Source organism: Ostrea edulis, chromosome 5, assembly GCF_947568905.1.
Source record: "Ostrea edulis chromosome 5, xbOstEdul1.1, whole genome shotgun sequence".
Taxonomy (NCBI): domain Eukaryota; kingdom Metazoa; phylum Mollusca; class Bivalvia; order Ostreida; family Ostreidae; genus Ostrea; species Ostrea edulis.
Genome location: NC_079168.1, coordinates 55010557 through 55034691, shown reverse-complemented (window position 1 = coordinate 55034691; position 24135 = coordinate 55010557). Strand labels below are relative to the sequence as shown.

General features: G+C 36.7%; 1 pseudogene; it reads right to left on the bottom strand.

Moving 5' to 3' along the window:
- The window catches only part of LOC130054968 (uncharacterized), a 57069-nt pseudogene extending 34574 nt beyond the window's left edge, over positions 1 to 22495 (bottom strand).
- Positions 22496 to 24135: the final 1640 nt, after the last annotated feature.

Here is a 24135-nt window from a genome sequence, read left to right as displayed (position 1 = left end):
TGCAAAGGTCAAGGTCACTCAGAACCTTATACATGAATAAATACTTCATTTCAACAATAATTCAACAGATATTGATCTTTTACCGCTAGGTATATCAAGGTCATTTTTGAAAGGTCAAGGCCACCCAAGACATGCCATATATAAAGAAAAAATGCCTTATATAACCAGTTTTGAACAAGTATTGATAATGCATTATACAAATAAGTTATAGGGAATTGTCTTTCAGACAAAGGTCCCTCAAGTACTTTATATATGAAAAAGAAACCTTCATTTCAACAATATTTCAACAGTTATTGATCACTGTGCGAGTCATTCGTCATATGAAGTAGTTCATTGGTTAGATACATTTCGGGGAGCATCCATCAGTTTTACTGATCTTCCTTTCTATTTTTTCTAATCCACATTTGATTACACTACTTCTGGCATACGAAGGCTGTTCGATATGTAATGTGTATTGTACCACAGCGCGATAACGCTTTGCAGAATTTTGTGGGTGATAATACTTTTAAATAACTCTATTCAATACATTTCCAACGGTATAAACACGAGCCTTCAGCTTCACATAGTTTTAAACTTATAGTCATTTCAATAGAGCCAGTCGTTGACCACTGTTGTAAAAAAGGTTGGGAAACGGGATGAGAATATTGAAGAAATTAGAGCTTATATTAAAATTCGCACAAAACTCTGTCATTCGGTAATGCAGATTTGTACTGATTGGGGGAAGTTTATGGGTCTGATAAGGTATCTTATGAGACAGTTCGTAGGTGGAGAAAGAAATTTCTGACCGGCACAGAGTCCGTCGCAGATGCAGCAAAATATGGCCGATCTGTGACTGTAACAGGCAATGCAAATGTTTTTAAAAGTCATGGAAATAATTGAAAGTGATGGCAGATACACGTTTCGTGATATTTCCAAAGCTGTTTGCATATCGCATCGAGGGTGCATTTCATTTTGAAGCGTATTTAGAAGGTACGAACGATTTCTGCCAGATGGATACCGCATATATTGACAGATGACCAAACACGGGTATGAGTACAAACCGCTAAGCAATTGCTCCAAATCCCTCCCAAATTCAATCAAAGACAATTTGCAAATATTCTTACTGGTGGTTTCAGGTTCACTATTTCGAACCAGTAAGAAAAATTGGAAACAAAATATGGCTAACTAAACACGGTAGAAGGCCTGTAGTTGCCAAAAGAACCATAATCACAAAGAAGGTTTTTTATTGCATATTCTTCTCATGTGATCGTATAGCCGTACAAATTCCGGTGCCGAAGGGCAAAAGTGTTACAGGTCGGTAACACCGAGATATTATACTCAAAATGCTCAAGAAATATTATCATAAACGACGCCCTGTGTCAGGATTTAGGCATGTTCATCTACTTCATGATAATGCTCCATCACATACATCTGAGCTTGTGAAGCAATTCTTGAAGTCGGAGAAGGTTACCGTCTTGCCACACCCACCATACTCTCTAGATCTAGCCCAATGTGACTTTTTCCTTTTTCCAAAACCTAAAAAGTTTTTATCTGGTCGTCGTTACAAGTCCCGACAAGCCCTTGGCTCAGCCATCAGTCAGTGCCGCAGAGGTCTACCTAAATCAGCGTACCGTGACACATTTCAGAAATTGATTCAGAGATTGAAATTATGTATTCTAAAGCGCGGAGAATACTTTGAAGGGTGTTCATTTCACTATTTGAGTCGAATGCTTTTGTACAATACACATTACATATCGAACAGCCCTCGTATGTTGTGGCACAGTACGTTTGAAGATTCTCCTTCACAGCAGTTAATATTTTCGTGAGGAGCAAAGATAGGGGCTTGGTAGAACATTTATCGGATCCAGCAATGTATCTATGTTTGTAAGGTTTTTATGAAGTTTAGTAATCTAGTATAGGTACGGTAACTCATATTCATTCGTCCCATTGACAGGGATATCAAAGATGTTTAAAAATGAAGCATGGTTTTGAACAATATCATAGTTTGAAAAGGAAGTTGGAGTATTAGTAGGATTACTAAATGTGGACTTCATGCCAAGGTCATTTAAAATAAATAATGAGCCTTGCAAACAATGACAATGTTAGACAATGTTATTACAAGCTTTGGCAGCTGAAATCAATACATATTCCTCATGTAACCTTTCTAACTATCTTAAAACTTTGCTTCCAATTTTTTTTTTATTTCTATAAAAGTGAGGTTTGAGCTTCATTAACGAATATATTCAAATAATAAACACATGTAATGTATAAATATTATTGCAACGTTTTTATACATTTCTTCATAAACAGTGATTTTCGTATTTCTTTGATCAATAATATAATTAAATTTGTATATTGCACCAGAGCAATTGTCATAAATCTGTGCATATGAGACAAGTTTTCTTTTTCTTTTTTTTTTAAATCTAATAATTAAAATTAGACTAGCACATTGTACGATTGATGCACTGAAAAATGCAATGTAAGATGGTAAGTTTAAGTGTATCGTAGAGAGTGTAATTAATAGTGTAATTTTTAATATATCACTGCTTTATTTACCAATGGGACAAACTCCTCCATAGCGATAGATACAATATTTTCCTTCAGGCCAACTTGGTGAAATTCCATTTTCCTCAGTCTTCTTTTTGGTACAGAATTTGTACCGGGTATAGGTGCGTTTTGATATGATGTCAGCGCTAAATTTAGCGCTGTGGTGTGTCATTCGCGTATCCTGGTGATGCTGTGTGAAACTGCCTTCATAAAAACCACTCGGACAGCCGGTAATCCGGGTACTTAGAAGAGTGAAGGAATCTGACGGCCATATGGTTGCAATCATTCGATCTGATGGTAAAGGAATACATATTAAAAGACTATAACTGTATGTAGGACAATTAAGAATAATATTTCCAATCCCGGATTTTTTTTCTCGAAATATCAGCATTGTGGGATTAATTTATTCCAACAATTCATTATGTACTAATTTAAAATATTAAGAATATTGTGAAACTACCTTCCTGACCTCGTACATGTAGCCTCGCAGATGCACATGTAATTATCGCAAAGAACCCGAACCAACGGTACATGCATAAACAGTGAATCAATTTCCTTAAGTTATTTTTACGTATCCAGTAGTCGTCTCGCCGAGTGATTTTCAAGATTGATCAAAAAGATTTTTGTGCATATACAGACGTTATCAAAAAGAGCATTACCCAATGTTCACCCAAATGTTACTTTATAATTACATACGATGTACATGTAGTACCCGTGACTGGGATAACTGAAGCACATATCAATTACTTCATTTCCTGTATGACAAAGCGGCCATTTAAAAAAAATATCAAACTCAATCCAGCGCTGTAAGATAATGTATTGTTTCGTGTAATTTTACATACATGTATCACTGTCAATCATACCTCCGTTGTATCGTGTGCGACAACCTGTAGCAGGATCCAGTCCCTCCGGACAACGACAGGTACATTTGTTTTTTATAAAGGCCGGATATCCAGAGTTCTCACAGGTTAGTGAGAAACTGCTACACTTTATACCTAAAAGATATCGACTGTTTTACCTGTTGAGGGATTGACTAAAGTATGTAATATATACCTAACAAAACAAACACACACACATACACACACACACGCACACACAAAGCACGCATATTTTCTCGTTTCAAATAAATTTCAAAATAGTACATCGAATTACTTTTTATATTTGATTACCTGTGACCTACATAAAAATATGGATCATTAAAATCCCAATATCAGTCTGTCACGCTCGATAAATCACGTTCATAAAAAGAATGTTTGACATGATTTCTTGTAAACTAGTAGTCTGCTATCATTGAAAATTTGGTGTTCAGCAAACAATAAATACTCTAACCCAACCTATATTTAAGATTTTATATCGTGTACGGTGCTGCAAACGATGTTACTCGGAGGAACTACATCACAGAAAGTTCAAACTGCGATTTGAGACACCAATCAAATCGTTATACTGTGCATCAGTTGACGACACGTCTTCATCAGTTTGGGAACACAAATGATAGACCCAGAACCAGGTATGCCCGAGTTCCCACTCTCAGGCAGGACCACCAGATCCGCCTTGAGCACCTACGTGACGTCTTCAAGTTTCTTAAGGAAACAGCTGCTAGATTTGATGGAGGAATCAACGCATAAGTGTTCGAACTGTGTGTCACAGACTGTCAACATTTGCAATTTGTCCACAATATCGATGCATTGGTAATCCACTAATACCGAGGCGTCGACAAGCTCGAATAGATTGGTTAAGACGACATGACCACGGTATTTGGAAGAGTCAACAATGACAGCATGTTCTATTCACACACAACTCAAAATTTAACTTTTATATATCTGTGGATGTAATTGTACAAGTAGAGAATTTAAACTTTCATGTATGATATTTGTTTTGTCGAGTTTATAACATACAATAATTTTCGAGCAGGTGCCTCATGTAATAGTTTATGTGTATACAAGATTTATCTCCAGAGCAATTACATGCATGTCAATTAAACGATATTCACAAGATTTACCTTCATAGCGATTATCAAATAAAAAATGTACCATTACAATCCGTAATTTGAGAAACTTCGTCGAACATGTAATATTGGTAAGGATCAGTTTTCTTCACCAGGTACTCCAAGTCAGGATCAAAGACAGACATAGTCTGTCCTCCATTCGAGAAAGCCTATACCAATAGAAACTACATGTACAATTGGTATTTATTGTTTTATTGCATGTGTCAAAATTTATTCAGACCAAATGGTTATGTGGATTAGAGATTAAAGGGTTCACTTCATGGCTTGGAGACCGTGGGTTTGAGCCCCGCTTATACTTTGGCCGCGTCATACATGTACCCAAGACGTACAAAATCAAACTTTAAAACCCGAGGACCTTGTCACGGTAGGCATTACCATAATAAAGAATCATCAATGCTACGTCATTAGCGTCATGCTTAGGTCTAAGTTCTTGACACTTGGTCCACAGTTGGTGACTCAATATCAATTAAAATATTCTCAAAAGATATTGGTTAATTGATTGTTTATTGTTTAGCGTCCCTCTCCATACTTTTTATATGGAGACGTCATCATTGCCGGTGAGGACTGCAAAATTTAGTCGAATGCTCAGCGCTTACGGTCTTTGAGCAGGGGGGATCCTTATCGTGTCACGCCTGCTGTGACACGGGTCCTCGGTTTTTACGGTCTCATCCGAAGGACCGCCCCATTTAGTCACTTCTTCCGACAAGCAAGGGGTACAGAAGACTTATTTTAATCCGAATCCCCACAGGTTCTCAAAGGATAAGCAAACAACTATACCCAACTGTATAAATAGTTTATAAATCAATTGAATACGGTTTCAGATACGAGGGAAAGAGATAAAGGTTGTTATGAGGTGCAACATCACAAAAATGGTCCTTGGAGTACGATTCATTTGGGAGCCCTACTGAACAAAACACAAAATCGCGGAAAAATTAGAGAATTCGTACTTTTTCTTGTTTTGATAATCTCAGTATCATCAATTCTTTTGAAGGAATGTATTTCTTACGTATCTTATTAATATATACCATTTAGTACATGTAATATAAATATCTTGCTCTGGGTTGTGGATATTTGGAAGTATTTTTAATCTTGCACCAGTATTGGGGAAAATAGAATATAATATTAGATCGTGGATATCACATGGGAACTTACATATATTCCATAATGCATTACATTCGACAAATCGTAGTAGCCAAACAACCGACTGTTTTTGATGTTCTGTTCATAGTATTGACTATGGTATTCTACAAAAGAGTTTAAAATCAAGTCAAAATATACACATAACATTTCATTAATTGTATGCATATTATGATAACGAAGGAAAATACACTGAAATGTCAAAGTTTAAGAATGGAGTATTGTTGTGATTATGAACAGTCAACTTTGAATATTCATTCATACACTGTACGCATGTGCAGTCAATTCAGCTATGCACGCAAGTACAATTTTATTACTTTCGCAGGTATCAATTTCAATTGAGTCTATTTGCAAATCCATACATGTAATGTTTTAGAGACTTACTTTCATTAATATTTCCATAATGTACATCCAAATAGCTATCATACAAGGGGTTCTTTTGTTCATGGTGTAATCCAAAAGCATGACCAAGCTCATGAACACAAATGTCCTACAATTCCGTTTCTGAGAGTTAGAGGAAGCTGTTTGATGTTTTGCATATATATCTTAATCGTTACTATTTGAAAATAAGAGTTTAATCGCAACACAGTAAAAAATATCGCATTAAATGAAAACCATTTTGCTGCTTAAATTACATAAAAGGATTCAGAATAACATTAAATAACGAACCATGTTCTGATACTTACATTATTGCAGCAACTTATGTCTTGACCATTCTTCTTTCGCAAGTTTCCGACAAATGACCAACACCTGATCAAAAAAGATAAAAGTTAGCGATAGCAAAATATTAATACCTCGTGATAAGAGATTAAAGTTAGTGAACAAACCATAAACATATTCATTTGATCAAATTGGATTAAAGTTAGAGAACAATAAACTACCAACACCTTGTGAAATCTTTCGGTAATCATATATTTTCTATTACATTAATCGAATAAAATTATATGAACCTTTTTTCACAATATTTAACGAGATAAATTGTTGTTCAATATTTGACTTTCAAACTTGGTGTTATCTGCCTAGACGGGATACCGGTAGTGACATTGTTCATCCTCATCGAGACAGACGAGGGATTGACACGAAAAGTGGTTGCGTAAAACCATCCAATATTCCTGGTTATATGCGTCGATGAAAATTATCTTTATGATGAACCAATGGTATAAATATTTAAATCACCGGATCAGAAAAAAAACTTTCAGGTGGGTGATAATAAAAGCAGAATTTTAGAGCTATTTTGAATCGAAGTTTCAATACCTGTGCTTGTGTTAAGGAGCGATATGGTATATGCTCCTACTATTATTACTACAGACAAAATTATCGATTCCTATATATTTTAATATCAATATTGTTATTAGACATGAATATAAATTGGACTAATGAAAGGTAAAGATAAAGAACAGTGATCAATCTCATAACTTGTATAAGCAATACAACATAGATATTTGGGCAAACACAGACCCCTGGACACACCAGATGTGGGATCAGGTGCCTAGGAGGAGTAAGCATCCTCTGTCGACCGGTCACACACGCCGTGAGCCCTACATCCTGAACAAGTAAACGGAGTCACCCGTAGTCCAAATCGGTGTGCCAAGAACGGTTTAACAATCGGTATGAAACACGTCAGACAGCATTTTAGCCAATGATAGGTTGTCTTGGCAAACTAGATCGTTATAACGACCATAGAATTTGCGACATGCTGAATTTAATCGATACTGTTGAAACCCCTGTACCATCGACTTGTTAATCGGTAGCTTGCCTCGATTTAAAAACTGACCATACGCAGAACAAGCTGTTGTGTATCGAATCTGCTGAAAAATATAAACACCAAATGCAGGTGACAATGGAACATAAATATGGGAAGTTGACGGTGGAGAAGCTGAACTCATCCTATTTCTCATAATGTTGAGTACTTTCAATAAAATATCTAAATATAAAGCAGGAGTGGACGACTCTGTGGTGTCTTTTATTTCGAGCTCACAGGGATATATCGAATCGACATATGAATGAAAGTTATTATTGTTAATAGACAAAACGTCGTCGATATATCTAAATGTCGAATTGAAGACCACAGCTAAAGATTTTTTTCTTCTCACGTAGAATTTTTGGAATAAATTCTGCTTCATATGAATATAAAAACAGGTCAGCTAACAAAGGAGCACAGTTCGTGCCCATGGGAATTGTAACAGACTGGTGGAAGACCTGATCACCAAAGACAACGAAGATATTGTCAATGAGGAACTCCAACATATTTTTTATTTCATCTTCAGACCACTTGTGCGTGGAATGACAGTGGTGTTTTAAAAAAAGTTTTTGGGATGACTGATCACTAGATTTGAATATTTCCGTTTTCCATTTTTGTTGGAAGAAGCAACTGTCTATGATGTCAAAAAGTCTAGTCTTTAAATTATCGTAAGGAATGGTCGTGTAAAGTGTTGAAAAGTGATAGGGTTTGAAGTTATTGATTTGGGAAAAGTTTTTGCGATTTGAAGTTTATTAAAAGTTCTTTAGAATTTTTCAGAATCCACATTTGATTAACACCACTTCTGGCATATGTAGTTGCACAGTAAGTTTGAAGTTTCTCCTTCACAGTTGTTAATATTTTCGTGAGGAGCAAAGATAGGGGTTTGGTAGAGCACCTACTGGATCCGCAATGTATCATTGTAAGGGGTTTTCTGTAGTTTAGGAATCCGGTATAGGTACGGTAACACATTCATTCGACCCATTGACTGGGATATTAAATGTGTCTAAAACTGACGGATGGTTTTGAAGAATTTCATCTTTTGAAAGGGCAATTGCAGTATAAATACGATTACCAAAAGTGGAATTAATGCTAAGTTCCTTTAAAATACAGTTGTAATGATGTAATATAGAATGCTTATCTTGTGTCGACACCAAAACACAAATTGTCTGCGAATACATCAAAATTAGATTTTAAGCACAACTAGAAAACAGTTACTGAGAAGTCACAAAGGGTCCCGCAATGAACATTTAGAGGCAGACATGGCATGCACCTATTCGGAGTATTACGTATAAAATTAACGAAAATATTCTCATGCTATCTCAAGCTTATCCAATGCTTCACCTTATCAATATGAAAACATTTAAAAAGGCCTAAAATACGTGAATCATAATATTCTTGGCTAAAATACAGAATTAATGTGGTTTCAAACAGATTGTTTAAATCTCGAAACATGTAAATATTTCAATATACATCAAATTGCTAGAGCTGTAAAGATATACATCCATAATGGATACGAAATCTTTGTAGCTTAGACCAGTCAAAAGTGCATACCATCTATCTTTCTGTGTCTCGAAAACCAGAAGTCATACAATAATTATATATGTTCCACGAGGAATATGTTTGGTTTCAGTTAACAAAGCTTTTAACATCATTGTCTTTTCTGTGTAGGGCTAATCATTATGACTGTATTTTAAACGAACTTGGCATTCATTCCACATTTGGTGACCCTACTTACTCTGAACATTACAACTGCCCTTTCAAAAGATGAAATTCTTCAAAATCATGCTTCACTTATAAACATATTTACTATCCCAATCAATGGGGTGAATGAATATGAGTTATCGTACCTATACTGGATTCCTAAACTTAATAAAATACCTTACATATACATTGCTGGATCCAACCAATGTTCTAAAGAGCCCCTATCTTTGCTTCTCACGAAAATATCATCTGCTGTAAGTGACGATCTTCAAACGTATTATATCATGACATATGCCAAACGTGATGTAAATCAAAAGTGGATTCTAGAAAATTTCTAAAGAACTTTGAGTAAATTTGAAATCACAAAACCCTTCTCAAATCAACAACATCAAAACGTTTACTTTTCAACACTTTACATAACCATAACTCACGATAAATTAAAAACTAGAGTTTTTGACATCATAGAAAGTTGCTTCTTCAATAAAAATGGAAAAAAGAAATATGCATATCTTGTGATCAGTCATTAAAAACATTACTTTCTTTAACGCAATCTGAAGTTGATATCTAAAATGTTCTGGAGTTCCTCATTGACAATATCTGCACAACCTTTGGTGATCAGGTCTTTCAACAGTCTGTTAGAATTGTCATGGGTGACAATGGTGCTCCTTCATTATCTAATATGTTTTTTAATATTTTAACGAGGCAGAATTTATTGAAAAGCCTCTGCATGAGAATAGAAAAGTGTCTTACTGTGGCCCTCAACTAAACATTTAGATATATCGACGACATTCTATTTATTTGCATTGATCATTTTAATTTATTTGCCGATTCGATATATCCAAGTGACCTCGAAATAAAAGACGCCATGCACAGAGTCTTGCATATCTGCTTCATACGTAATATCTTATTGAACATAGATCTTACCGGCATACTAAAAACAAACTTAACGACTTTTTTTCAATTTCCCATATCTATGTAGCAATATTCCAACATCACCTGCATATGATGTTGATATTTCTCAACTGATTCGATATGCAACAGCTTGTTCTGCAGTAGATCAGTTTTTAAATCGAGGCAGGCTACTAACAAACAAGTTGATGTTTCAAAGGTTTCAATAGTATCGTTTAAAGTCAGCATTTCACAAATTTAAAGGTCGCTATAATAATCTAGTTTGCCGTTACAACCTATTATTGATTCAAACGCTGTCTCATGTGTTTCATAACAATTGTTATGCCGTTCTTTATACACCGTTTTTGACTACGGATTACTTCGTTTACCTGACCGAGATGTAGGGCTTATGTCGGGTGTGACCGGTCGACATGTGATATTTAATCCTCCTACTACCAAGGGGGGCCTCTAGGAATCCGCGTTTATCCAATTCTTGATCTTCGGAAAAATGTTCATTCTCGAAATTAAAAACATGTTTTTGATTATTTTCAGTTTTATTTTATTCATTTATTTTCAGTTTTACATATGTAGATTACGTATGTATGCAACATATCTTCATATATTATTTTATATTGTATCTGTATAATACTGATGTCTGTGTATATGTTTTCAGGACCACAATGTTAACTAGTTTTTAAACTTGATAAAAAAACGTTTGGGTTTTATACCTTAATCCAATGATATAAATCTGGCAACACAATGTTCTGAAGTCGGAAGTAAAATTATCGCTTGCCACAGAAAGTGTTGACGGACGGACAAACAGAGCGATAACTATAGGGTACTCAGCATATGACAGGGGCCATAAAAGGTGAAGTCTTTATTTATTTGTTTACGTATTCTGAGACATCACAAACTGTAGGTGAAGTGTTACAAGTTTTGACCCATGCATGGGAATGTCGGTCAATCCGGCCGCAGTCGATCCGTCCCCATATATTTTTTATAGATAATTTCTGTTTACAATTTATGTAATGGGGTGGGAAGTACATTTATGTTTTATAAATGATGAAACATTGTTTAATATGATAAATAAAAAATGTATTAATTCATCAAATTTCAATTAAAGCAATACAAGTACCCAGAGAATGTTCTTTATCGTGCCAAAACTTGCTGCGATACAGAACCTGAGTTTTAGGGTCTCATCCGAAAGACCCGCGACTCTTAGATTTAGCACTGCCAAAGCACGACAGGGACTCGGTCCATATATAGCTCAATAACAAGCAATATGTCTTCTGCTTTTATTCATAATTTTTATAATTCCCATTTTCTCTAAAAATCAGAATTAGACAATGCTACAAAACCAAGGTTTCAACCTCTTCAAAGCCCATTAAAGGCTGGTTTAATTTTAGAGGATTTAGGTCCACCTTGAAGGTTCTAAAGTCTATGGGGAAAAATTCAAAATGCATAATTTTTCAAAGTGCTTTGTAACAATATATGTATATTCATATTTGTTTTTCAAGTTAATTACATATATACTTTTAGTTACAGTTAATTCTGTAGTTTCGAATAAGTTCATTACGTTCGAAAGGCATAAATACAGCCAAGGTCGATTTCTTTCTATTCATCACCCGTTGGTAAACGCGCCAAGGAAACGTCACAAAATTGGATCATTTGATCCGTGCCATTACAAAACTTGGATGGAATTTAGACAAAATCCAGTTCATGTATTCGTAAACTAACGACACCTGCTTCCCGAAATGAACAAATAGGCATGGATTACTTAAATCCAATTTCCACCGTGTGTGGTTATTTTCTCTGCACTGAAATTTACTCTGATGATAAATTTCCAACTCTTACCCATTTCTCCTCGCGTGATTTAGGTAGTTGTTGTGACCCAACCCGTAGTCACTTTGTGTGGTTTCATTGTATGGAACAAATCGTATGCAGGTCCAGTACTCGTAATGATTGTGAGCTCGTATTCGCCCTAACTGCTGGCGTTTATCTGCAAGAGAACATTGTTATTTATCATTGAATTTAAAAGTAACAACACTGATCAGATCCCGTGGGATCCGGATTAGAATAAGTTCTTTGCTTGTCGTAAGAGGCGACTAAATGGGGCGGTCCTTCGAATGAGACCGTAAAAAACGAGGCCCTGTGTCACAGCAGGTGTGGCACGATAAAGATCGCCCCCTGTTCAAAGGCCATAAGCGCCGAGCATAGGCGTAAATTTTGCAGCCCCTCAACGGCAATGATGACGTCTCCATATGGGTGAAAAATTCTCGAGCGCGACGTTAAACAATATTAAAAAAGTAAAGAAAGGACACAGATCAAAAAATGGCAGAATCCAACCCACTAACCGGTCATTGTCTCGACATCAAATGAAAAAGGCACGATTCCTTTATCCCAGATTCCGGGGTTCCGCGTGGCGAATCTCTTATTTCTCCCTCTCTTCTCTATTGTCTGAATGATCATCGGCGAAAGAAATTTAATTAAACATGATTAATTCTTATATTAGTACATGTTGAAAAATACTCATTGATTATACATTCATGCGGAGTCTAAATCAAACAAATGCAGTGTTTCTAACAGTCGTATAAGGTAGTTCAGACCTCAGGAGAAATATTTTCAAAAGATGAGTTAGATAAATTCATGGATAGGAGCACTATACCTCACACGGTACTCTGGGTGTTGGGACATCCTCAGGCTTCGGTCAATGTTAGATAAATTAATGGATAGGAGCACTATACCTCACACAGTACTCTGGGACATCCTCAGGCTTAGGTCAATGTTAGATAAATTAATGGATAGGAGCACTATACCTCACACAGTATTCTGGGACATCCTCAGGCTTAGGTCAATGTTAGACAAATTAATGGATAGGAGCACTATACCTCACACAGTATTCTGGGAAATCCTCAGGCTTAGGTCAGTCTTAGATAAATTAATGGATAGGAGCACTATACCTCACACAGTACTCTGACAGATCCTCAGGCTTAGGTCAATGTTAGATAAATTAATGGATAGGAGCCCTATACCTCACACAGTATTCTGGGACGTCCTCATTCTTACGTCAATATTAGATAGATCAATACAAGGTGAAGATAACGAACAGTGATCAATCTCATAACTCCTATAAGCAATACAAAATAAATAGTTGGGCAAACACGGACGCCTGGACACACCAGAGGTGGGGTCAGGTGCCTAGGAGGAGTAAGCATCCCCTGTTGACCGGTCACACCCGCCGTGAGCCCTATATCCTGATCAGGTAAACGGAGTTATCCGCAGTCAAAATCATTGTGCAAAGAACGGCTGAACAATCGGTATGAAACACGTCAGACAGCTTTTGACCCAATGCGAGGTTGTATTAAAGAACTAGGTCGTTATAACGACCATATAATTTGCGAAATGCTGACTTCAATCGATACTGTTGAAACCCCTGTACCATCAACTTGTTTGTCAGTAGCTTACCTCGATTTAAAAACTGACTATACGCAGAACAAGCTCTTGCATATCGAATCAGATGAGATATATAAACACCATATGCAGGTGATAATGGAATATTTCTACATAAATATGGGGAGTTGACGACGGAGAAACTGAAATCATCCCGTTTGTCATACAGTTGAGTTGTCAGTTTACCGTTAATGTCTACTTTCAATAAAATATGTAAATATGAAACAGAAGTGGACGACTCTGCGCTGTCCTTTATTTCGAGCTCACAGGGATATATCAAATCGACATATGAATGAAAGCTATTATTGTTAATAGACAAAACGTCATCGATATATCTAAATGTCGAATTGAAGGCCACAGCGAGAGATTTTTTCTTCTCGCGTTGAAGGATAGGAGCACTATACCTCGCAGGGTACTTTGGGACATCCTCAGGCTTAGGTCAATGTTAGATAAATTAATGGATAGGAGCACTATACCTCGCACGGTACTCTGGGTGTTGGGACATCCTCAGGCTTAGGTCAATGTTAGACAAATTAATGGATAGGAGCACTATACCTCACACGGTACTCTGGGTGTTGGGACATCCTCAGGCTTACGTCAATGTTAGATAAATTAATGGATAGGAGCACTATACCTCACACGGTACTCTGGGTGTTGGAACATCCTCAGGCTTACGTCAATGTTAGATAAATTAATGGATAGGAGCACTATACCTCGCACGGTACTCTGGGTGTTGGGACATCCTCAGGCTTACGTCAATGTTAGATAAATTAATGGATAGGAGCACTATACCTCACACGGTACTCTGGGTGTTGGGACATCCTCAGGCTTAGGTCAATGTTAGATAAATTAATGGATAGGAGCACTATACCTCACACGGTACTCTGGGTGTTGGGACATCCTCAGGCTTAGGTCAATGTTAGATAAATTAATGGATAGGAGCACTATACCTCACACGGTACTCTGGGTGTTGGGACATCCTCAGGCTTAGGTCAATGTTAGATAAATTAATGGATAGGAGCACTATACCTCACACGGTACTCTGGGTGTTGGGACATCCTCAGGCTTACGTCAATGTTAGATAAATTAATGGATAGGAGCACTATACCTCACACGGTACTCTGGGTGTTGGGACATCCTCAGGCTTAGGTCAATGTTAGATAAATTAATGGATAGGAGCACTATACCTCACACGGTACTCTGGGTGTTGGGACATCCTCAGGCTTACGTCAATATTAGATAAATTAATGGATAGGAGTACTATACCTCGCACGGTACTCTGGGTGTTGGGACATCCTCAGGCTTAGGTCAATGTTAGATAAATTAATGGATAGGAGCACTATACCTCACACGGTACTCTGGGTGTTGGGACATCCTCAGGCTTACGTCAATATTAGATAAATTAATGGATAGGAGTACTATACCTCGCACGGTACTCTGGGTGTTGGGACATCCTCAGGCTTAGGTCAATGTTAGATAAATTAATGGATAGGAGCACTATACCTCACACGGTACTCTGGGTGTTGGGACATCCTCAGGCTTAGGTCAATGTTAGACAAATTAATGGATAGGAGCACTTTACCTCACACGGTACTCTGGGTGTTGGGACATCCTCAGGCTTACGTCAATGTTAGATAAATTAATGGATAGGAGCACTATACCTCACAAGGTACTCTGGGTGTTGGGACATCCTCAGGCTTAGGTCAATGTTAGATAAATTAATGGATAGGAGCACTATATCTCACACGGTACTCTGGGTGTTGAGACATCCTCAGGCTTACGTCAATGTTAGATAAAGTAATGGATAGGAGCACTATACCTCACACGGTACTCTGGGTGTTGGGACATCCTCAGGCTTACGTCAATGTTAGATAAATTAATGGATAGGAGCACTATACCTCACACGGTACTCTGGGACATCATCAGGCTTACGTCAATGTTAGACAAATTAATGGATACGAGCACTTTACCTCACATAGTATTCTGGTACATCCTCAGGCTTAGGTCAATGTTAGATAAATTAATGGATAGGAGCACTATACCTCACACGGTACTCTGGGTGTTGGGACATCCTCAGACTTACGTCAATGTTAGATAAATTAATGGATAGGAGCACTATACCTCACACGGTACTCTGGGACATCATCAGGCTTACGTCAATGTTAGACAAATTAATGGATACGAGCACTTTACCTCACATAGTATTCTGGTACATCCTCAGGCTTACGTCAATGTTAGATAAATTAATGGATAGGAGCACTATACCTCACACGGTACTCTGGGTGTTGGGACATCCTCAGACTTACGTCAATGTTAGATAAATTAATGGATAGGAGCACTATACCTCACACGGTACTCTGGGTGTTGGGACATCCTCAGGCTTAGGTCAATGTTAGATAAATTAATGGATAGGAGCACTATACCTCGCACGGTACTCTGGGTGTTGGGACATCCTCAGGCTTACGTCAATGTTAGATAAATTAATGGATAGGAGCACTATACCTCGCACGGTACTCTGGGTGTTGGGACATCCTCAGGCTTACGTCCGTGTCTTATAGCCATCTCTTGTTGACGACGATATTCCAGACACTCCGTTTCTTGGTCCTGAATTACAGCTTCTTCATTGCCAATATGAATGTTTGTTCTCTATTTTAAACAGAACCATACGTTGAATTAATTTGGTTTAAATAAAATTGATATTCTTCAGTTTTGTCCGATTGTTGTCTTGAAGCACTCATTTTTCGGATTTTTTTACTAGTACTTATAGCGTAGCTACACATCCTGAAAAGATGTCATATGCAGAAGCAGTTATTCTACATGAAACGCCAACCGTTTCTATTCCGAATGCACTTCCCGTAGTGAGATTCAAACATCTCATATAAAAGAATCCGCAGTAGGTATGCTATAAGAGGTTAAAAATCTTTTGTACGAGGTCATTACTTTTAAAGGCATAGGGTCTATCTTTTATCTAAAAAATTACATCACAATATTTTGCAAGAAGAACTAAAAAAAAACAACAAATTTGTAGTATTAATTATGAGTTATCTATAGCTGCAGCGCTTTGAAATTGAAGTCATTTTGACGTTTTAGCCCTTTACAAAATGTTTGTCTGGAGGACAATATATTAAACTGGTACCCTGCTGATTGGTGGCTACACACAAACATAAGAGATGCAAAGTCAACAGGGTGCCAGTTTAGGCAAATGAGAACAGGGAATTATTTTGTAATTACTATCGTATCCAATGTGTTTGTAAACATTCTGAGGAACATTTTGTGATTTTCGAGTTATGATCTTTAATTTCGCCACCTTTTTGGAACATGCAAGATTTTACCAATATCTTAGATCCTATGCCTTTAAATCACATCTTATGTTATTTTCCAAATTAATGAAATGGTAATTATTGGGGCTAAATCTATTTCAAAAAGATTTTTCATTGAGAGTCCATGTTCACATGTATCCGAAATTAAGAAAATAACACCATTACTACAAAGATCTTTCTAAAGGAATATCTTAAATACAAATTGTTTTAGATATCCTTTAAAAAATACTACATAGTACGGTACATATATCGTTAATCATTTTATCTAAGATTCTACAATAGTAAATAAAAAAATCAAAGTTTTCATGATAGTAAATTGAAGAATAAAAGCATTTTTTGTCAATAAGATCATGGTCTGTAAAATGTATTTAGTTGACAGATTTACTAGTGTAAATCATCAATACAATAATCAAATATCAAAGATTTTGTATGCAAAAAAGTTGTTTTACACAGGAAAACAAAACATCATTGATTTGAGTATAGTGTAAAGTACATGTACATCAAATTATCGACGTTTCTACTATAATAGTACATCAAAGTATCCGATTTATATTTAATTATAGTAAACTATAACATTTGTGTTAGGGTACATAGAAAAACATGCCTATATCTTCCTAGCCCGTGAATCTAGGAACGATAACTCCATTCTATAGGTAAATATGCTGAAACCATTCAATGTTGTATTAAGTGAACTAACCTGATATTCCCGGTATTTATCGTGAGCTGCGTTAGTCTCACCCTTCGTTCCAACCACCTGAAATTCATGGGCATTATCTGCATCTCCCTCATTGTCTTCCTTCAAGAGTATAAAATGTACGTGAATAGAGAAAATATTGATTTAAGCGTGCCCTCCTTCAAAGAAGGGGATATATTGCTTTGCATCTGTCGGTCAGTCGGTAGACCACATATTGTCCGCTCAATATCTAGAGAACCATTCACTTGATCGTAATGATATTTCATATGTGGGTTGGTTATAAATAGCAAAGGACGCCTCTTGATTTTCAGATCAAAAGAAGAAAGGTCATAGTAAGATACTGTCCGCTCAATGTCTTGAAAAACATTTCCTTGACAGACATTTAATTTGGAATACTGATAAATTGTGAGTAGATAATCCCTATTGATTTTGAGACCCAATGGTCAAAGGTCAAGGGTGAAATTAGATATAGGAATATACTGATCGCTCAATGTCTAAAGAATCCTTTGCTTGACAGACAACAAACATGGTACACTGGTACATTTTAGGAGAAAATTACCCCAATTGATTTTGAGGTCACAATGTCACATTTGAGGGTCAAATTGAATATAGGAATATACTGTGTGCTCAATATATTGAGAACCCATAGCTTAAAGACATCAAACGTGGTACACTGGTACATCTTAGGAGAAAATGACCCCAATCGATTTTGAGGTCACATGTTAAAAGGTCAAGGATCAAACTGGACATACGAACATGCTGTCCATTCAATGTATTGAGAACCTTTGCTTGACAGACATCAAACTTGGTATACTGGTACGTCATAAGGAGTAGATGTTCATCATATGGTCAAAGGTCAAGGGTTAAACTGGACATAGTATTATATTGTCTCCTATAATTATGCCTCCCCCTTCAAAGAAGAGGGGCATATTGTTTTGCACCTGTTGGTCAATAGGTCGGTCGGTATGTAGGTCGGTCGGTAGACCACATGTTGTCCGCTCAATATCTTGAGAACCATTCACTTGATCGTAATGATATTTCATAGTTGGATTGGTTATGAGTAGAAGAGGAACCCTATTGATTTTCAGGTCCAAAGGTCAAGGGTCAATCCACTCTGGACATTAGAATACACTGTATGTTCAATATATGGAGAAATCTTTGCTTGACAGACATCATACGTGGTACATTGGTACATTTTAAGGAGTATTTATTGATTTTTAAGTCACCTGGTCAGAGGTCAAGGGTTAAACTGGACATAGTTATATATTGTCTCCTATATTTAAGAATCATTTGCTTGATTGACACTAAACTTGGTACACTGGTATAGCATAAGAAGTAGATAATCTCTATTGATTTTTAGGTCACATGGTCAATCCACTCTGGACATAGGGAGATATTGTCTGCTTAATATCTTGAATTGGTTTGGTACTGCTATCACTTAAATGATTCATGTGTATAACCCTTTTCAGTTTTGCACCATGGGGGCATTTATGTTTTACAAACAATTCTTGTTATTGAAGCATTTCCTAATGAGTACCATGTTGGGAGCTGTTCATTTAAGCATTATGCTTTATCACAGAAAGAAAACAGACGTTCACGTGATTTTGGCAGATTGGTCATATACCTCCGGTAGCATGGAAGCAACATACCTTGTCTTTCACGATCATTCCCGGAATAAAATTATCCAATAACAGCTGTAGGAAATGTACATGTACCTCCAAAAAGAATAATAATTCCATAATCAGTACTTCATGTCGGCTTTCATTCAACTATGTCTGAGACCATAAGTACTAGAAATATATCATCGGTGCTACCGTTAGCTCGCTCTCACATGCATATACATGCGTGGATCCAGATTTTTTCCAAGGGGAGTGGGTTCTACTCCGTGCCATTTTCCAGGGGCACAGTCTATACTAGGTACTATCACTATTTTGCAACCGGAAAAAACGTAAAACATGGCAATAGGCAAATGTATTTATTTTCTACCATGATCGGCCAACGAGGTCGGAACCCCCCGCCCCACTCTGTATCCGCAACTGACATATCTCTGTAGTGTAATGATGAACAAACAATACGAAAATTATAGAAAAATTCGGAAAGTCCGATATTAAGCTTACAGTTATTCATAGTCCAATAATTTTTCTGTCATATTAATAAAGTGAAGTAACATTTCGCTTTGTGCGTGGATGCTAAATTAATCCTAAGGCAATGAGGGACGGGTGTCACGCACAAAACGGTATACCATGGGGTTCAAACTGGAAAATTGACGTGAGTAGTTGTTATATTTAGGTACGGAAATTATTGCTTTTGTACAAACCAATCTTCTCGATAGACTCTATTTACACGCGCATTTTCAAAACGAAGCAGTTTCAACAACCATCACATCTACGTACAGAAGCGAGCAGTGAATGATGCACGTACAACAAGCTCCGTGGTTTATTGTTGCTGTAAGGAGGACAGTCGTCGGGCACGGCAACATCATTCCACTATTTTCCAAAGGATCCATCTGTTCAGAAAGAGTGGAATATAATTTCAGGTACGACATGACAAAGGCCCCAATATCCATGTAAAATTTTCACGTGTCTGATGCAGAATTGACAACATTTGAAGATATTACAAAATTTCTTCTATGTAACTTTGACAAAATTTCCAGATATTTTTATTCTAATTACTTTTGACAAAGTGAATGTTTTGAAATTCCTCGATCGCAGTGATGCGATGAAATGGGGTCAAATGCTGGTTCGGTCTCAATGGGTGTTCCCGATGCCACTATGTCTCACCATAATTATTAAACCTTGAGTTATGCCAACTGTCTCAAACAAGTTCTGCTAGCATATCACGCGTCCCATCTCCACGTTTGGTGGCCCTGAGAATGCTTTGCAGCTGGTGGCAGTGGTGAAAAGTGAGTCTCGGACGCCTTCGAATGACTGAAACACGTGGCTAAGGGAAGGAGAACGCCAACAGGAACTCACCGGTCCTCCAAGTATTGGGAGTTTCTGCATGGCTAATAACCAGGCAAAGCAAAAGTTCAAGGTTACGGAAAAATATCGGGGCCTTGTCTACATGTACCAGTGGGCACGAAGAGGATAGGTGAAGTGAGGTGAGGCGATGAAAACCGCATTGACAATGTTTACATTCATTTTGTCACAGACACTTGACCACTGGACCTAGAATTATCCTGTTTATTTTACAAAGATGTTTATTTTTATGCACAATAAAGTTTGTACCATCGAAAAATATTTCGTTTGGTTGCATTATTCACACCTGTACAGTGAAGGTCATACACTGAGAAAAAACTTAAAGGTAAGAAACCCTAAATTTCATTTTCTGTTATCGCCTTGATGTTTTCACTCTAAGGTTAGATTTTTTAAAAACAAATTCAGTGTTCTGAACCGGTAAACCCTCTAGTGTCCTATGGTGGTCATCCGTTTTATGTGCACGTACCTTCTTTTGAATCAACAAACGGTCCATTGTCGCAAAACAAGGGGTCAAATTAGGTCAAATATGGTAAATCTATATTCCAATAGTAGAATGTAAGAAAAAGGTTTACGTCCCTGCCACTTCAGCATTTGTATTATGACGTCAAACAAAAAGCAGAATAATTTACAATACAGTATTCTACATAGTTACATCCTCTGCTATCGGAAATATTAATGGTGGAATGTGTTCATTTATTTAAATCGTATCATATACGTGATGTGTAAGAACAGAATATGAATTCTATAAAAATACTGATTGATGTACATTACCCCTAGAATATAAAATGTTGCCGTCTGAAATAGGTACACGATGTATATTACAAGCAATAATATACAGTATCAACACTCACGTCGTCGTCCAGTGTGACAATGTCGTGGATGTCATGGCCAACTTCATCCAGATTATCTCCGCGTCTAGTCGAAAAATCTTCATCTCTAAGCTAACAAATACATAAAAAATAATTTCATCAATCAATACAATTTAAAGACAGTAATTATGGTGATTCTGGATTTTAGATTATCTAAATCCCCAATAAGAGCAATAAGATATGAGCGAACAAACACTATTTAATGTTAAAGTAACAGCTAGATCGGATTTTCCATCATCTCCAGTAAGGCCCAAATCCGATCCCATTCCAAATTAAAAACAACCTCCACTTTCCCTAACAATGTCACCGATTTCTCCTAAATTTGTGTTGCATTTCTTCCCAACATTTTATGATTAAGATCAGACAGTATACATGAATTTATGAAAACGAAAGAGTGTGTGATCTGCCATAGCCATAGATAGCATAGACATATATAGCATAATAATTGTGTGTGTGTGTGTGTGTGTGTGTGTGTGTCATATTCGATCGCCCCTGAACTTATTCCCAAATGGATATGAAAAATTAAGATATACACTACTATAATGTGCATTATAACACAACGCAGCTTAATGATAGACATGGCATTAAATGTAGTGGTTGTGAGGCTTAAAGCTATGAAGATACGACTGTATGACAAATCACAACGCTAATGATAAAATGTTAACATGTATATCAATAGGAGTTGAAATTGTGGGCCATTAACGTTCAATTAAGCACATACATCTATAATTACAAATCTACTTACAAGCCCCTAAAGACACTCCTAGGTCACCCTGCGGTATAATGTGACTATTAGATCATAGAGCCGTTTTATGTTTTTAAAAAAGTTACCCGTACCAGTTCTAACCGACAGCAACATAACGGTCAACAAACTTAATACCTAAATGTTAAAACCTCACTATTAATCCACGGCTACATTGCAGTTCTGATTGTCTCCCTAAAAATCAGAACAGAAAACACATTAAAGTATCAAACCTAGTCATCACATTTAAATGATGAAAATTGTAAGTCAGAAATAAACACAGAAAAAATGGCTGGGGGAGTTTGTTGATATATGAAGTGTTTCTTGACTAGATTGATTGTATATTGGTAGACTCTCGAGAAATTTCACTCATATGGAGACTTTTCTTGACTAGAAATGCAAGATCTATATGAAAGTATTACACAACAGCGGTCTTACAGCCATAATATTGTTGTATAAATTACCGTATATACTCGCCTATAAGTCGGAATTTTTGGAGTTAAATTTTTAACCAAAACTCTATGTCCGATTTATAGAAGTGTCCTAAGAGGATAAGTATTTTTTCTGGATGGCGTACTGTATAGCCTAGTATTTTTCAAACAACAAAAACATAGACGAAATAAACAAAATCGTAACTGTTTAATTTGTTGAGAATAAAAAATTAAATGTCGATGTCATATCCCAAAATATTATCGGAACACAAATAATACATAAGAGTATTGATATGAAATTGATTTGCCGAGAAAAAAATATCAAATATTGGCGCATTTCTCAAAATATCATTTGAAACACAGGTAAAAACATTAGAGCATTGATATGATATAAACAATCAGTTCTTGAAAAAAGTTAGACCGACTTATAAATAGGTCAATGGCAATTCCCTCCAAAAAAAAACCCCTAAAAACTATACAACCGACTTATAGGTGAACCAACTTATAGGCGAGTATATACGGTACCATCAATTAAAAGTTGTGCATAAAAAGGGCAAACAAAAATAGACACAAGTTGATGAAATAGTCAATTAAAAGTAAGGTGAATGGAGTGGATGTGAAGGTTGCTATTTCGTCTTCCATGGCAGCACCTTAAATCATGTAAATAAGACGCCTTGTGCGGCAATCTGGTTGGCTGAAAACAGACATAGGGACTTTAATGTGAATAACGGACCGGATAAAAAATGGTGAACGGATAAAAAGGGCAAAGGGATAAAACGGACCACAGTAAGTAAAAAGGAGGTTTGCCCCGAGTTCATTTGAGAATCTTTCAATTGGTTAAAAACTTCAAATATTTTTCGGGGCCTCCGTGGCCGAGTGGTTAGAGCATCGCGCTCAAAATCACACGGCCTCTCACCTCTGTCGGAGCGTGTTCGAATCCCGCTCGCGCCGGTAAGTGAGAAAGGTTCCCAGTTTACTTTCGGAAGGTCGGTGGTCTCTTCCCAGGTACATCGTAACTGGGCCACACCAGATAACTGAAAAATTGTTGAGTGTGGCGGAAAACATCAATCAATCAAGCAATCAAATATTTAAACACATATGAATACAAAATTCAGCTGCTAGAATAAACACACAAATAATTACTGGCATCAATAGATATAAATTAACAAATTTTAACATAAATATTTGTATCTAAAAATAAACCTTACTTTAAGTTCAACTGAAAACAACATATAAATCTATAAGATAATTACGTATATACAAACAACACTTATGTGTACTTGTCAAACATTGAGGTTGAATGGCTTCAATAGACACTGCTGTAACATTGATAACGATTCGGGACCCCGCCCCTGAGCTAAATATACAACAGGACAAGCATTTTCTCATCCGACATTCACACTAACTTACATCAGTTTTATCATTAGATCACGTCGTGGCGTTCGCTATAGGGTTTGTCTCGCGTGTTTTACGGCCAGGAAGTTGTAATTTCTTAGTTCAATTCTTGGTCACCGACTGACCAGAAGCAAAAAGATGATTCAGCTATGTATTCATTACTCTATGGAGTTTACAACAAAAAATTGTAAACATTCTGCTCAAAATGATATATCGTCTACACATAGTTCCTCTCACATGGAACGTAAGTGGCCCAAA